General features: G+C 46.4%; 1 long non-coding RNA gene across 1 annotated transcript in view; it reads left to right on the forward strand.

Annotated features, from left to right (window-relative positions):
- Window positions 1-10278: 10278 nt before the first annotated feature.
- The window catches only part of LOC132251712 (uncharacterized), a 30435-nt gene continuing 25999 nt past the window's right edge, over window positions 10279-14714 (forward strand). The window contains exon 1 of the long non-coding RNA XR_009463649.1: window positions 10279-10623. This is a non-coding gene — a long non-coding RNA (uncharacterized LOC132251712). The remainder of the gene's footprint in view (window positions 10624-14714) is intronic.

The raw sequence follows: 14714 nt of genomic DNA on the forward strand, positions 1-14714 counted from the left end.
TACCACAGTAAAGTACATAAATGTATATCAGTGTGCTCTGAATGGAGGAAATCCCAACCACTTCCTAACAGAGCACTGTCCACTTCACAAAAAGCATTATTAGACTGTACACTTTTGCTGAGAATTGCAGTACTGAGTGAGCTTGAAGACTTTACTACCACTGAGCCTGGATGAGTTGTACTGGGGCAGTTTGCAGCTGTTTAGTTTACAACAAGTTGCTGAATTAAGAATTAGCTGCTCAGCTGTTTGTTGCAACTTTTGCTTCAAAAGGTGCCGCTTCTCTACTCAACTGGAGCACAGGGCAGTTCCCTGAAGCTGAACAGAGAAGTAGTGCCCTGTAAAAGCTGCAGTATTCAGCTGGAGCATCAGAGGAGCTCCACATTTACTGTGAGTACTCCCTGGCTAGGCTGCAATGCCTTCTCCTTTGCAAGAGGGTAAAGACCCTAACTCTGAGAAGAAACCAGAGTTCTCCTGTAATAACCTTCCAGGTTCAGGTTAATGCATGTAAATGTGAGATACTGGGGTTGCCTGTAAGCGAGTGGGTGCCTTCAGTCACTACTAGTCAGAATGCTATCTTTTGCTGGATCACATGATCACAAGAAAAAATTGAAATACTTTTTGATACAGTTTATGAAGCCTGATAAAACCTAACCTGTAAAATTACACTGAAATTTTTATTGCTGGTAATTTTTAGCTCAAGAGGTTTATCAAAAAGGTACACCCTATTGCAAATGGGAATGAAGCCAGGAAAGTCAAGTGGCCTGTGTTGTACAGGAGGTCAGACTTGATGATCACAGTGGTCTGTGAATCTTTAGTGCAAAGTGCTCTGTACTCAAGTAGATGTTTCTTTTCAAACAGTCAGTTTACCCTACAGCTTTTGAAAGGATGGCTATTTCTCCAAGTCAATGAATGTTAAAAAAATTGCAATCTAGAGTTACAATGTCAGCAAGAGAAGTTGTAATTCATGGTGCTGATGATGTCACAGCACTATTATATTTTAAATCTGACCCCATAAAGAATATTGCAGCATTTTACAATAATGGTCCAAAGTACAGTAATTCTAAACTCTATTGTTCGAAGCAGAGAAATATAACTTTTTTACCCATGAATGGCATAAGTACATTTTCAAGTTAGAATAACAAAATGAACAACATAAATTTTACAGCAGTGCTTTGAAGGACAGCCACTTGAAGAATGGAGAATTTAGCTCAAAATATAATCCAATGCCAGAAATCCTGATCCTGCAGATTTTACCGGGACAAACACTGGTATCCAGCAAACTTTCGAACCATGTCCTATCTGTTTATACAATGCATGAACAGTCTGCAAGTCTATGTATTGCCCCCTAGTGGCAAAAAAAGTTTTAAGTAAATACTAAGACCCTGTTTCTTCTCCTGCAATAAACTTTAACCAAGCTCTAAGAAAATCAGATATGTATAAATTATATATATAGAATGGCTCTCCTGGCTGACAGATTTGCTTTTAGATTAGAATTTTCAAATGGTAAATATTAAATATTAATTTCCCAAGAGTTAAGATTCTCTGTCTTTGAGTTATTGGTGTTCTTTACAATTTAGTACAGCTGAACTTGTACTGAGGAACTTAAGATTGCATCAGACCTGGCTGTTTCAAACTCTGGTCTGCTAGAGGCTGGCTTATCTTCTGAAGCAGTGGGGCCTATAACCAAACATCATCTTAATTTAAATTCTTGTTTCTTGTTACCCTGGAAGGATCTTACTTTCCACACAAATATCTGAATCCTGTTAAGATCTTAGATAACTCATGACAAGAAGTTCCATTTAGATTAGACATCATGAAGAACTTTTTTACAGTGAAGGTTGCCAGAATCTGGAATGGGCTTCCAAGGGAGATGGTGCTCTCCCCTAACTTGGGGGTCTTTAAGAGGAGGCTAGACAGGCACCTGGCTGGGGTCATCTAACCCCAGTGCTCTTTCCTGCCCAGGGCATAGGGTTGGACTCGATGATCTGCTGAAGTTCCTTCTGACCCAAACATCTATGAATCTATGAAGCTAAATGTAGATCATGAGAAAAAAAAAATCTTTCCTTCTTTTGGGTTCCCATCTGGTGCATTTTGGTTTCACCCACCAGCCCTTTGTTGTCATGTTAGGACGTGATCTATTATTTTGCACTAGTTTGTGCATCCCTGTCAAGTCTCTTCCTAATCTCCTCTCTTTAATCAACAGTCCTAAGGTTTCTTTCTGTCTCTCCATATGGATGGTTTTTCATTCCTCCAGCTATTCCTTTACCACAGCCACCCTCCAGAGTGGAGAATGTGAGAAAGTACAAGGGGGTACTGTGCAACCAACATTTGGGGACAAAAATGGGACTCTGGGACATTCTCAGGGGCAGAATTCACCTCAGTAGAAAAATCTGATAGAAAGTCTGTTCTCTGGGGGAAGAGGGGATGTATACAGTGGCTTGAATTATTTACTTTTCAAAGAAAATCACTAACAAAATCAATTACACAGTATAAGCAATATTCAGTAACTCAGTTACCTAGGATCTAACATACATGATTAAAGATTATTATTTTGACTCAGACAAGTCCTGCTACTACATTTAAGCATCTTGGGGCAGATCCTCACCTGGTGAAAACTCTCATAAGTCCATTGACTGCTGAAGTCCATTAACTGTAATGAGTTCTTTGGAGTCAATGGAAACATGACAGGTTATCCCAGCAGAGGGTAACCCCCCTTCTATCCCTGCTGCTCCAGCTTACTAACCTTGAGGAACAATATTTTGGTACACAGAGCAGAGAAGCACTGGGAAACTTTGATAACATTTGTCTGCATTATGCTTGGTGTTAACCAATGCAATTTAAACTGTTATCTCCATAACCCCTTAATTAATTCCCATGCTTTTAGGGAAATGAAACAATACAGTGATATGCCAGTAGTGATCACATTATGCAATACTGATGTCACCAATTAATGTTTCAAGAAATAATGTTACACTTAGGATGCTGAATGCTTTCTCTCCTAAATGAATTTGTCAGTATACAATAAAATGATAATATTATCCTACCCAGGAGTTACTAAATTAACATTCAGACAATGGCCAGAGTGGAATAAAAGGAAGAAGCAGGAAGTCTTTCTTCTTTTGTTTTCATTGTGCATCATAGCAGATAGTATATATCCGAGTAAGCGTTATAACTTTGCAATTTCATCTCAGGATTCTGGTGACTCCAGCTCCAAGATGGTACCAGAAAGTGCCCTTGACAAAATAAAAGGTTTAGGTAATGTATACACTCGCTGCATCCCTAAAGTCTGAGTGGAGTAAGTCACTAATCGAAGAGTAGACTGGGCTAGAAAATGAAACTTCCCTGGAAAATGAAACAGCTCCTGGAGACTTAAGCAGCATTGGACAGAGCAGGAAATGACCTGCCTGGGAGTCATGGAGCCAGAGGGAGGAGGGCAGAAACCCAGCCTGCTTAGTTTCCATCAACACTTTGGAAAGAATCAATATAGTCCCAGCGAACATTTTGAATTGATGTTTTCTGGCAGGAAGCTGTTCTGATGGAAAGTTCATAGCTCTACAAGGGGGTGATGCCTGGCCAGGTGATTCTGAAGGACTTTCTGGTTGTGTTGTTTTAGTCATGGCAAGTCACATAGTTGCTGATACCACCTTTTATCTCAGAGGTTCTGCATAAGGCCTTCAGACCAGGGACAGAGTCTCCACTGAGCCCTAGAAAGGTCTGCTTGTATCTCACAGGTGGAGTTTACCCAAACAGCCTACTGAACAGGCGATCATAAAGCTATGTTGCACTACACCCCTGCAGTGCCTCTCTGCTACAGGCAGCTTTTATTTATTAAACATAGTAGAACTCATTTTAAACCAACTCTGCACCCACCACTGTACACTGCTTAAATACTGGTAAAAAGTGGAGTGATGCGCTGTCCTTCCCATGGGCATTTCCCATGAGCATTTCACCCTCACCATCTACTTGCGTGAATAAGCTGCAGGGTGGAGCATGTTCCCCATTGCCTATAATGAGCATATAGAGAGATTTTTCCAGGTTTTTTCCCCTTTTCTCCCCAACCTGTGGTCCCTCTCTTGGCTGCTTCTACTTCTACCGTGTTGAGTTTGCGCATCTTATTCTCTCGCCTGCAATCTGTCACCGCTCTGCCTGTTCCTACAACCTGTTCTTGTCTCTTGCCAGATCAGCCCCATTGCTCCTCTCTGTTGAGAACTCTGGTCACTCCTTTGTGCTCCTTTCTCCCTGCAGACACCCCTGTCCCTCCCACAGTGCTGCTTCTAATGCCAAGAACATCATTGCTGAGCCAGTTCCTAAGGCCAGTACCCCATTTGCCTCCTTCTAATCCCCCTGGTCCTATGCTGCCGTGATACTAACAGATAAGCAAACATCCCGCCATGGGTGGCTGGGCAGCTCGGTGTCAAGTACACTTGAGGTGTACTGATCCATCAAAAGTGTGCTGTACATGATGCAAGCATTTCTGTTTCACTGGATCCCATCCCTATGTGTATTATCTGCCATCTTAATTGGTAAGCTCTTTGGGGCAGGGACTGGGTCTACATCAATAGGACCTTGATCCTGCTTAGCAGCTAGAGGGGTCTACAATAATATAAATAAATAACAACACACATTTGAACAACTATAACAACTCACGCTTCACTGGGATTCTAGCATTTCAAAGCTGACAGCAGCATCAGCCTTGGATCAGCTCTTTTAACAGGAGTCATTGCTGACAGACCCTTTGAAATGGATGTGGCTCGGCCCGAAGCCACTCTTCAAAGAAGAAAGAAACAGGATCCTTGAAGAGAGTTTTCAGTTCAGAGCCAAGCTGAGAATTCAAAGTAATCTCCTCTCTTTCCTGGGAAGCAATGCCTCTTGCAGCATGTCTGCTAGTGCTACTTGGACCTTTCCTCTGCGGCTACCCCGCCCTGCCACCTCATATTGCTTATTGCCAGGCAACTATATAATGAAGTATTTTCCCAGAACTAGGAAGCATTGAGGTTTCAGGAATCCCTGGGGTGAGCAGTTGCTCTTAGTTTGTGCTATGATTACCTCTTTGCCAGGGTGATGGACGTTCTGCTGCGTGTTCCCAGGCAGGTAAAGCTGTGAGAAAGGCTTTGGGGATCCTAGTTCGCCTTGAAACTCATTGGAACTTCACTTCCTTGTTGCTAAATGCTGTGACTTATCAGCACAAGGAAGTAAAATCAAGTGTAGTTTCCTTTGGAGACACTGAGCTTTGTACCTGTAACTCAAATTACAATGGGTATTACATGGTATTTCTACAGGGTGAAGGTCAGTCAATCTCACCTGGTGTATCACAAATGCACAAGAGGATGAATTTCTTTTTATGAAAGGTGCTTACTACCCTGGTTAAATCCTTGAGATCACATGTGAAGGTGCAACAGGAAAGGAGCAAAATACTAATATATGCAAAGTGCAGTGTGACATCAAAGAGATGCTGTAAAGATAAGCAGTGTAAAGAGTTGCCTTGGCCCTTCTAGCTGGACACAAGGAAGATGGGGGGGGGGGGGGAGAAAATGAAATGGAAAATGATCTTGCATGTGATGGCATCTATGGGAACTGGGGGCTTTAGCTGCTTCCAAGCAGTGGGGGTCGACATTTTTGGCAGGCACAGCACAATTTAGCCCTGTACCCTCCCTGGGTGCCACTCCAATCCCTTTCTCCGTCTAATCTGCTGCTCTACTTTCTGCTTCCTACCCTGTGCCTGATCTGCTGCTCTGCTTTCTGTTCCCTGCTATCTGCTACTGTGCTGTCTGTTCCCTCCCCAGTCTGCCACATGCCATACAGAGGCTACTTGCACCACTTGTGGCACCCATGCTTTAGGCTGGCCACCCCTGCTTTAAATCATCCTTGGCTTCAAGTTAGTACAGTCTTGCCTTATTCATTTAGACTCTCTGGAAGCGACACTGCATTATAAATGCAGATAGAATCAAAGCACAAATTAATCTCACTTCTGTCAGAAAACATAAGCAAGAGGCAACACAAATTTAACAAGCCTGGTATGCAAACAATAACTTATCTCACTGGGTGAGAACATGCCTGATAATAGCAGGGTTACTCCTAGAGCCTTTCAAAGCTACTTATACCTAGGAAAATGCAATATATGGAAACATTTTCTGCTTTCCCGGTAAAGCAGTGCAGCTATGAGCAAACTCAGGTTATAGCAAGGCCTAGTCAGTGTGCAAGTAGCTCAGTGAACTTTGCCATCATCCTTGTAGGGCAACCGCATGTGGTCTCCAGTGTATGAAACCATTTCATTCTTTGGGCACATCCACACATGCAAGCACATGCGCTTGCAGCAGCTCAAATAGAAGCAGTGCAAATTTGAGCCGGGGCTTTTTGCCTCAGCGCATGTGCTCGGACATGCACTTTGTTGTGGAGCAAATTGTGCCACTTGGGGCAAAATAACCCTGCCTGGCTCCTTCCGGATCTTCAGCCAGGGTGAGCTAGAGCCTGGGGCCAGCACCTGTGCTGTCCCCAGCAGTATAAAAAGCTGCCCTGTTCTGGCCCCAGCTGTATAAAAAGCTGCCCTGGCAAGTAGCTCAGGGCTCCTAGCTCTCAGGAGCTTCTGTGGCCCAGCCAATTGATACCTGGGGACACTACCCCTTGTGCCAGCTGGACTGCTGAAGCAGCCCTGAGAGCTCCCTGCCCCCTTTACCCACTGCAGTAGTCTGGCAGTGGGGGCTGCTGCCTGGCTGTGACCTGCTGTGCACCTGCCAGATCCAGATGGGGACTGCACAGACAGTAGAGGCATCTGGCCCTCTGGGTCAGCTGCCACTGCACTGCAGTTGCAGGGTTGGCCTTTGTGCGGCACTACTGCCATTTGTGCCTCCTGCCCGGCCATCTCAGCAGCTATCACCTGGAAGATGCTCTGGGTGTGGTGGCCTGCTTTGAACTGTCAAAGCATGTCCTCCTAGCCCCATTTGGCCAGGAGGCCAGCCACAGCCAGCTGGGTTGGTCCAAGATGCCAGCTCTGAGCAGGCAGGGTCCTGCCACCGGCCTCCCTAGCAGGAATTCTAGTGTTCCCTATTGGAAAACTGAAAAATCCCTGATAAAAAAAAATCCCCAAATCACTCTCTAAAATACCCCCAAATCCATGTTCCTCCACAGATAAAACAAAAGACCACTATAAACAGAGAGAAAGAGTGAGGCAGAGGCAACGATCAGTTGGACAATGTTTTATTGATATATCTACAGTGTTAAAGCAAGTCTCTTATCATAATAATAAAGTGAACCTTAAATACAGGTTTAATGAATTCATATTTTGCTGCCCTCCCACAGGGCAATGGCCCCCACACAAGGGGTTGGTTCCCCACACAAGGGCTACGCCCCTCCAACATGGGTTTCAGCTCCTACACAAGGGGTTCGGCCCCCCAACAGGGGGGTCAGCCCCCACACAAAAGGTTTGGCCCCCCAAAAAGGGGTTTGGCACTCTCAGAAGGGATACAGACCCCCAACGGGGGTCAAATGGCCCTCACAGGGGCTACCACCCCCCTTGCAAGGCCCACATGCCCCACCCCAGCCCCCTGATTGCTGCCCTACCTGGCCCCATCCCCCACCAACTGCTGCAGCCCCCCAATGGCTGCCCTACCCCCCCACTCCCCCAGACGCCCCCTATGGCTTCCCCACCCAGCCCCACCCCCCAATTCACACCCCCAGGGCCCCAGGGCTACCCCCACAACCCCAGGCACCATCACTTTAAAAACAGCCCAGAAAAAAAAAAAAACAGGAAAAAAAAAAGCCTCTGCTTACCTGAGAAGCAGGGGTGGGTGGGGGGCTCTGGGGCCTCCTGGCAGAGCCCCCGGGCACCACAGGACAGCGGCAGGGGGCCGCAGGGCCTGGGCTGGGGCTGTCAGCCTGCCCCGCACTGTGCAGGCGGGGCCCCAGGGACCCGGATGGCAGCTCCAACTGCCTGTAAGTGCCTGGGATTTTTTTTGTTTTTTTTAAGTATGGGGTGGGGGGGCAGGGATGGGGGGGGTTTGGGGGGATGGGGCTGGACAGGGCAGGGGTTGAGGGGCTTGGAGGGCTGGCAGGGGGAGGGGGCCTGGGAGAGTTGGCGGGGCCATCGGGGGTCCCCCCCCCAGTCCCCTCCCCCCTCCTCCAGCCCCCCCAACCCCTTACTCACTGGCACTGGAGCCCTGGTGCTGAACATGCGGCCCGGCCGGCCCCCTGTTTCAGCACCAGGGCGAGGGGCTACCATAGAGATACTCTGGCAGCCAGAGCACCTCTATGGAGGACCCTGCCCCACTTTTTATACTTCATTTTTTTTAAACCCCTGGATATCCAGGGGTCTAATTTTCTCCCCGCGCTGCAAACTTGCAGCGCGGGGAACACTTTTTTGTTCTTGCACGTGCCTGTTGCCCCTCCTCAAAGGGGCTTGAGGCGAGGCAAGAGACATGTGCACTCTCATGTGGATGCGCCCATCAAGGGCAGAGGAGGCCTATCAGAAATTTGGTGTCACACAGTGACATGCTAACAGAGCTCTCTGGATAAAATGAGACTTTACCAGGTACAACATGGAGTGATAGTTCACTGGGACCAACTCTTTCCAGGTGGAAGCTTCAGTAGAAGAGATGCAGCAGCAATGTGATAAACTGAAGAGCCCACAGTTCTTACCTGGGAGCTCTGAAGGTACAAGTGACGTGGCTGAGCTGCTAACATAACATCACTGTCTTTTTAAAATCCTCTACCATACATGAGGGCAGCATTTGTCATTTCTCTTCAAAAAGGTGTTTGAGGTGGGGCTAAGAATTGGACTAGTCATGCATTGCCGTGCTCTGCATGCCTTCCTTAGTCCCTGCCAGTGCAAAGGTCTATCCATCATGTCCTCCCATCTGTTCTCAGACCATGGAGCAGGACAGCCAGTTGATTTTCTGTTGTCCTCTCCCTCAACATAGCATACCCCATGTTCCCTGTCATTGGCCAGATATAACCCAAGTCTTTTCCAGGGGTCGTTAATCAGCTTCCTCCATGCTGTTCATTGCTTGGTTCTGTGAGTATTAAAGTCCAGTGACAAGTATTTACCTTGCTGGCCTCAGGTACCCTATAGAGTTCTTAAGAGGTCACCAGCATGCAGGCAGAGCTGCAGTGCCCGTCTCCTGTTTCCTCAGCAGTGACAAGGCAGAAAACAGGCAAAGGTGCTGCTGACTGTGCAGGGCAGGGGAATCCAGAAGCCATTTCCAGAGCACAAAACTGACTTGGTTTACCCTGCAAGTTTGTGAATGATGTGGTGTATCCTCTTCTGCCTGGAAATTGTGCTAGCCTTACATACATGTAGGTATATCTCTTGGAGAGCATCACTCAGCACCTGCAGCCAAGCGTGCTTTTCACTGATGCAAAGTGCTGCACTGAAGGGGAAGTTGGGAAGGAAGAAGCTGTAAGGTGGAGTCTCCTATTTTAGCCTCCCTCAGCTGTGGGAACAGGTAGAAAAATCACATCACAAAGCAGGGGTGTTACAGGCTTGGGTATTCACCTTCCTCAGAGTCTGGCACCCTAAGAGGCCAGACAGCCTGTCCTTGTTCCCTGACTTCCTTCCCCTCCTCTCTCTCACCTGCCACAACTTGCTTTTAAATAAAGTAAAGGGAAAGCTAATGAAGCTGGCATGGCATACAAGTCCTTGGTGACTTTTACTTCTGTTTTTCACTCCACAGGGGTTCTTCCTTTATAAGAGGGCTTTAATCACCTTCGGGGCTAGAATCATGACCTTCAACTGCCCCATGTCACACCTGTGCCTTGCAGATGACTCTCAGTGGTCCCTGCGGCAGACCTCTATGTCCAAATCAGTGCTGGGCTCTCAGGCCCCAAAGCCCTTGTCCAGGTTTCAGCCTGCTTGGCCTCAGCCCTGCAGGCACAATCTGGTCCTCTGGTTTTAAGCGTTGTCAAGACAAACACAAGCAAAGCACTTCCCAACTAGAAGTCACCTGACTTTGGCTCCTTGCCTCACTGCATGTTTTGCTTCCCTTGGCTTTCACCTTGCAAGCCTAGGCATCAACCAGTACATCTCCTGCAGCCCTCTCCTTCAGGCAATCCTCTCCCTGCTACCTCCAATGTAAGACCACCCTCCTAGCTCCCAGGCCCAGGTTTATATACCCTGGAGCTACACCCCTTCTTGTCAGCTGGCTCTCCAGCCATACATGGGGGTTTCTGCTTTGCTTGATAATCAGCCACCCACCCCCTTCTGTCTGCTGCAGCTTAGCTCAGCTGCTTCTACTTGGTCTAACAAGATCTGGCTGCTTTTGTCCTGCACATTCCCACAGTCCTTAACAGGCCCCAGGCTCAGGGTCTGTGTTCTTGTTGGGGCTGGCTGTAGCCCTCATCTCCCTCTGGTTGCAGTTAACAGGTTTGGAGTTCCCTGTTACAGGGGTATATAAGGAGATGGGTGTCATGATGGTTACGTGAGAATGACTATGTGATTACCATATTTTCTTGCATTCAGCACACTTCTCCAAATCAGCTGCTGGGAATTGAGGTGTGCATTATAAGTGCGGAAATGTGGTAATGGCAGGTTCTATATCATAAGCTTCTGTAGAAGAAATTATGCACAATGAGCAGGCTGAGCTCCCTAGCTGCTACAGCCCAATTACTTACTGCTACTTACCAGTATTTAAGGTGAGATCTTATTTTCTTTATTTTGCCTTTCAGACACATGGGGGGGGGGTTTAATTGGACCAGCTCTGAGAACTGCTCTAATTAAAGTGCTGCAGTATCTCATGTATCAGCGTCCTTGCACTTCAAAATGGGGGGGTGCTTTAGTTAAAGCTCATTTGATGAACCACCACTACCATTTTGAAGCATGGGGACACTGATGCACAAGATGCAGAGGTTGGCTGGAGCATGCTAATTAGCACACTCCAGCAGACTTGATTCATCAAGTCTGCTCTGATGCTCTGTAATTACAGTGCATTGGAGCAGTCTTCCAGCTCTACAGATTTCCAAGTTGTGTATCTTATTCTGGGGTGTGTTATATGTGAGATAATATGGTATATGTAAAGCCTTTGTGCATGCCCAGTGTGAATGGGATTTTTTTTGGCATTTGGGGACAGATTGAGTGGAATGTTTGTCTGGTCTGTAAAAGCTAGCTTGACAAACCCTGTTGTTCAAATACCAAGAGCCAGATTCCCCAGAATCGTGGGAGTGACCTAAGCTCCGGTAGATTTTAATATAACACATTTTGGGTTCTTTTTATGTGGATCCTGGTTTCTGGGCTTGTAGAGTCTATTTGCCACTTTCAGGTTTTTCTTCCACCATGAGGGCAGAAAGCTAGCATTTTAAAATATGAAATGGAATTGGCTTCCATCTTTAAACTTGTCCATTTGAGAATTATGTGGATTCTTTATATACATTTGAAATAGCAAATAACCAGCTCATATCTTGAGGGTGTTGCCAGAGTGACTGACCTCTAGTACAGCTTGAAATCTGAAAAGTCAGGAGTTAGATAATCTGATTTAGGATCAGCTCAACTGCTTTTTAAATTTTCCTTTATTTTGGGATGCCCAGGCACCCCAGATTACGAGCTGTTTTGGAAGATTTGGTACAGGTAGAATGTGGACAAATCTCATGGTACTTTACCTTTTCTTTATTTCTTGAAACCTCAGTTGCTAATTCAAGTTATTTCCTGAAAATTTTAGCCTTTCTTTTCCAAAGTATCATTCTAGCCTGTTCCTGAAGAGCTTGAAAATATAAAATAATCACATAAATCAAGTATCACAAGTCAAGTAATAAGTCACGAACTGCGGCAGCATTTAAGTCTCATGATTTCTGAGTCAGTCTCATGATGGTTGAGGTCATGAGTTTGGGGTTGCTGGGGCTGGCTCTACCTGTAGTATTAACAACCAGTGTACAAGCAGTGATAGCTGGTGCTTAGGGTCTCATCAGGCTGAGAACCAAGAGGCATGCTTAAGTCAAGAATAGTTCAGGAGTTGAGAGCCATAGTCGGGATCAAACCAAGGGTTAAACAGAATGACTTACTAGCTGCCAGAAGGACTCTTCCCCAGCTGATGGGCCTATTGTGGACCTACATTTAAAGTAGATTTTTGGGTCTGCCGACTAATGAAGGCCTTCCCCATTGCAGGAAATGGGTCACAGCTCTGGGCTACAATGTTTGCATCCCTGAGTTAGGACAGGAGGGGGATTCTAGGCCCTCTCCCAAAGCTAAAAGCCCTCTTTGATATTTACCTCTAGCTGGAGCGGTACAGTACATCAGTACATGTGATACTCTTTTAAAAATTAGAAAGCTAGAAATAAAGGAAACCAAACCAACAATCCAACTCGGAATAAAAGGTTTTCTGAAAAACAAAAAACCCTGTGGAGAAGTGCTGGAGTATTTGAACTTGTTCCTAGCATGAGCCCCTCTGAATAGCAGGATCATCTGCTCTCCCACTCAGAATTGCAAGGACCTTCCTGCCTTCTGTTTGTGATTGCATAACACCCCAGTGGCAACTCTGGCAGTCAGATACATGGCAAACAAACATGAAGGAAGTATTTCATATATTTGTAAGCAAGTACCAGATTGAGGGGTGATGGGGGAAGGGGAGATGTGCTCTTTCAAGCTCCATCCACAAAAAGCTCCATCCATGTGAGATCCCAAAATAAGATGTGGCTTTTAGTGTAGAGAAGTACCTCCAGAGGTCATCTAGTCCAACTCACTGGCTGAGGCAGGATCAGCCCTATCCAAACCATCATATACAAATATGTACTCTAACCTCTTTGTAAAACTACTGTCAACCCTAATGCAACACCTGAACCTGCCACAGGTAAAGCCAAGGCACCATGGCAGCCAGTGCCCTTCTTCTATAAAAGGTTAATATATATTTAAAGAGACCCCAGGTAGAAGACCATGGTCCCACTACAGAGGAAGGCAAAACCCCTCAATCCAACCATGGGGTAAAATATCGTTCTGACACCAAATATGGCAATTGGTCGGATCCTGAGCAGAGAAGCAAGACCCTCTAGCTGGGAACTTCTGGCTTTAATTCCCAGCAAAAGCATTGGTACCACCAGGTCACAATCCTCAGCTTTGGCTGCAGCCAGCACCCAGTGCCTCTGAGGAAGGCTTAAAAACACTCTGACACACGTTGCAGGAAGGGACTGGGGAAGGGGGCTGATCAGCAAAGCCCAGAAGCATGGGAAATAACTACAGTGGAACATAGGCATAGCTCTGCCTAGATCATCTCTGACCAGTGGCTGTCCAACCTCTTCTTGAACACCCCCAGTGATGGAGAGCCCACATCTCCCCTAGGCATCTATTCCACTGCTTCCCAGTTCTGACAGTGGAAAAGTGTTCCCAATATCCAATGTAAATCTACTTTGCATTGTAGAATGTAGAGATGTTCAAAATGCAGCTCTTTGGGCTTTCTAGGCTTGTCTCTTGACAGGAGGAGTGTGTGTGGGTAGGGAGGACTAGGTGGCAATATCTCTCAAATGCCAGTCATGTGGTATCAGGGTAAAGGTGCCTTTACAGTCAGCTGTACAGGTCTAAGGCCTGCTGTCACAGGGTCACTGATCTTTTTAGGGGAATTGGGCCCAGTCTGACCTTTGCATGAGCCACTGCCTTCCAGTTGATGCTGTGAGGCCAATCACCTGATGATATTTGAAGAGCTTCATAGAAGGCAATGGTTGTATGGTGTTTTTTGCAGTAGTGGGGGCAGGTTTATATGCAGGCTGCAAACTTTTGGTGTAATGACAAGAAGTGTTGTAACTTGTTTTAAAAGCCACTATCATAAGGTAACTTTCCAAGTGTCCCAATTTATGCATGACTGTCAAACAATGGCTTGTAGAAATAGATCCCTGCAGAAAACCCTGGGCCAGGTAAAGAGCATGACCGATGCACTGAGCCTTGATTAAACAGTTTTATTTTGAAGAAATAAAGCAGATCCCCACTGGCTTCCTCCCTCTCTTGCCTTGCATATACAAAGAATGAAATAGTTATCAATGCTGACATCTAAGCTACACTCCTTGGGCATCTGAATTCAAGCCCCCACTGAGATGAATTGAGCAAATTACACTTACCAGAGTTCTCTGGAGCCTTATCTGCCAACAGGTTCAGTTCCTGCCCATTTTTGAGGTTTCCTGTGCAACCTTATAACATAGAAAATGTATTTTTAAATCAGATTGCAAGGGATAGGACAGCAGCTTTGCAGGATTGCTGCAGTGTTATATGGGAACACCCCAGCTGTTTCTACACCCTATTACTTTTAATGTAATCTAACACCTGAAACTATGGAAGGGAACCAGCTCTCTGCAAGTCACTAGGAAGGGCTCTGCAGATTGCAGTTTGGAAACTAACTAACGTGCTCCCAGAAAAAAATGTGGCAGGAGAGGCAGCTTGAAATCAGCTTGTAGGTGGTGAGGGGGGTGCAAATGAGAGCCTCACCTGACTTAGGAGAGGGCATGGCTTAGATGGGATAGAAGCCCAGGCCCTGAGCTGAGCAGGCAGTAAGACCAGCAGGATGGTCACAGCTCCAGAATGCCAATGTGGAGAGTACAGCCAGCAGCAAATCTGGAGGTTTGGGAAGGGACTAAGGGGCTAACAGAGGTCCATAGGGGTCCAGAAGGGAATGCGGGAGCCCAGAGGAAGAGCGACCCAGAATGGCATACAGGAACCCAGAGTGTGGGACCAGGGAGTCCAAGAGTCAGAGAATGACTGAGTGTGAGACCAGGAGGTCCAGGAGCCAGAGTGTCCGAGTGCGGGACCAGAGGGT

Source organism: Alligator mississippiensis, chromosome 7 (genome assembly GCF_030867095.1).
Source record: "Alligator mississippiensis isolate rAllMis1 chromosome 7, rAllMis1, whole genome shotgun sequence".
Lineage (NCBI taxonomy): Eukaryota > Metazoa > Chordata > Crocodylia > Alligatoridae > Alligator > Alligator mississippiensis.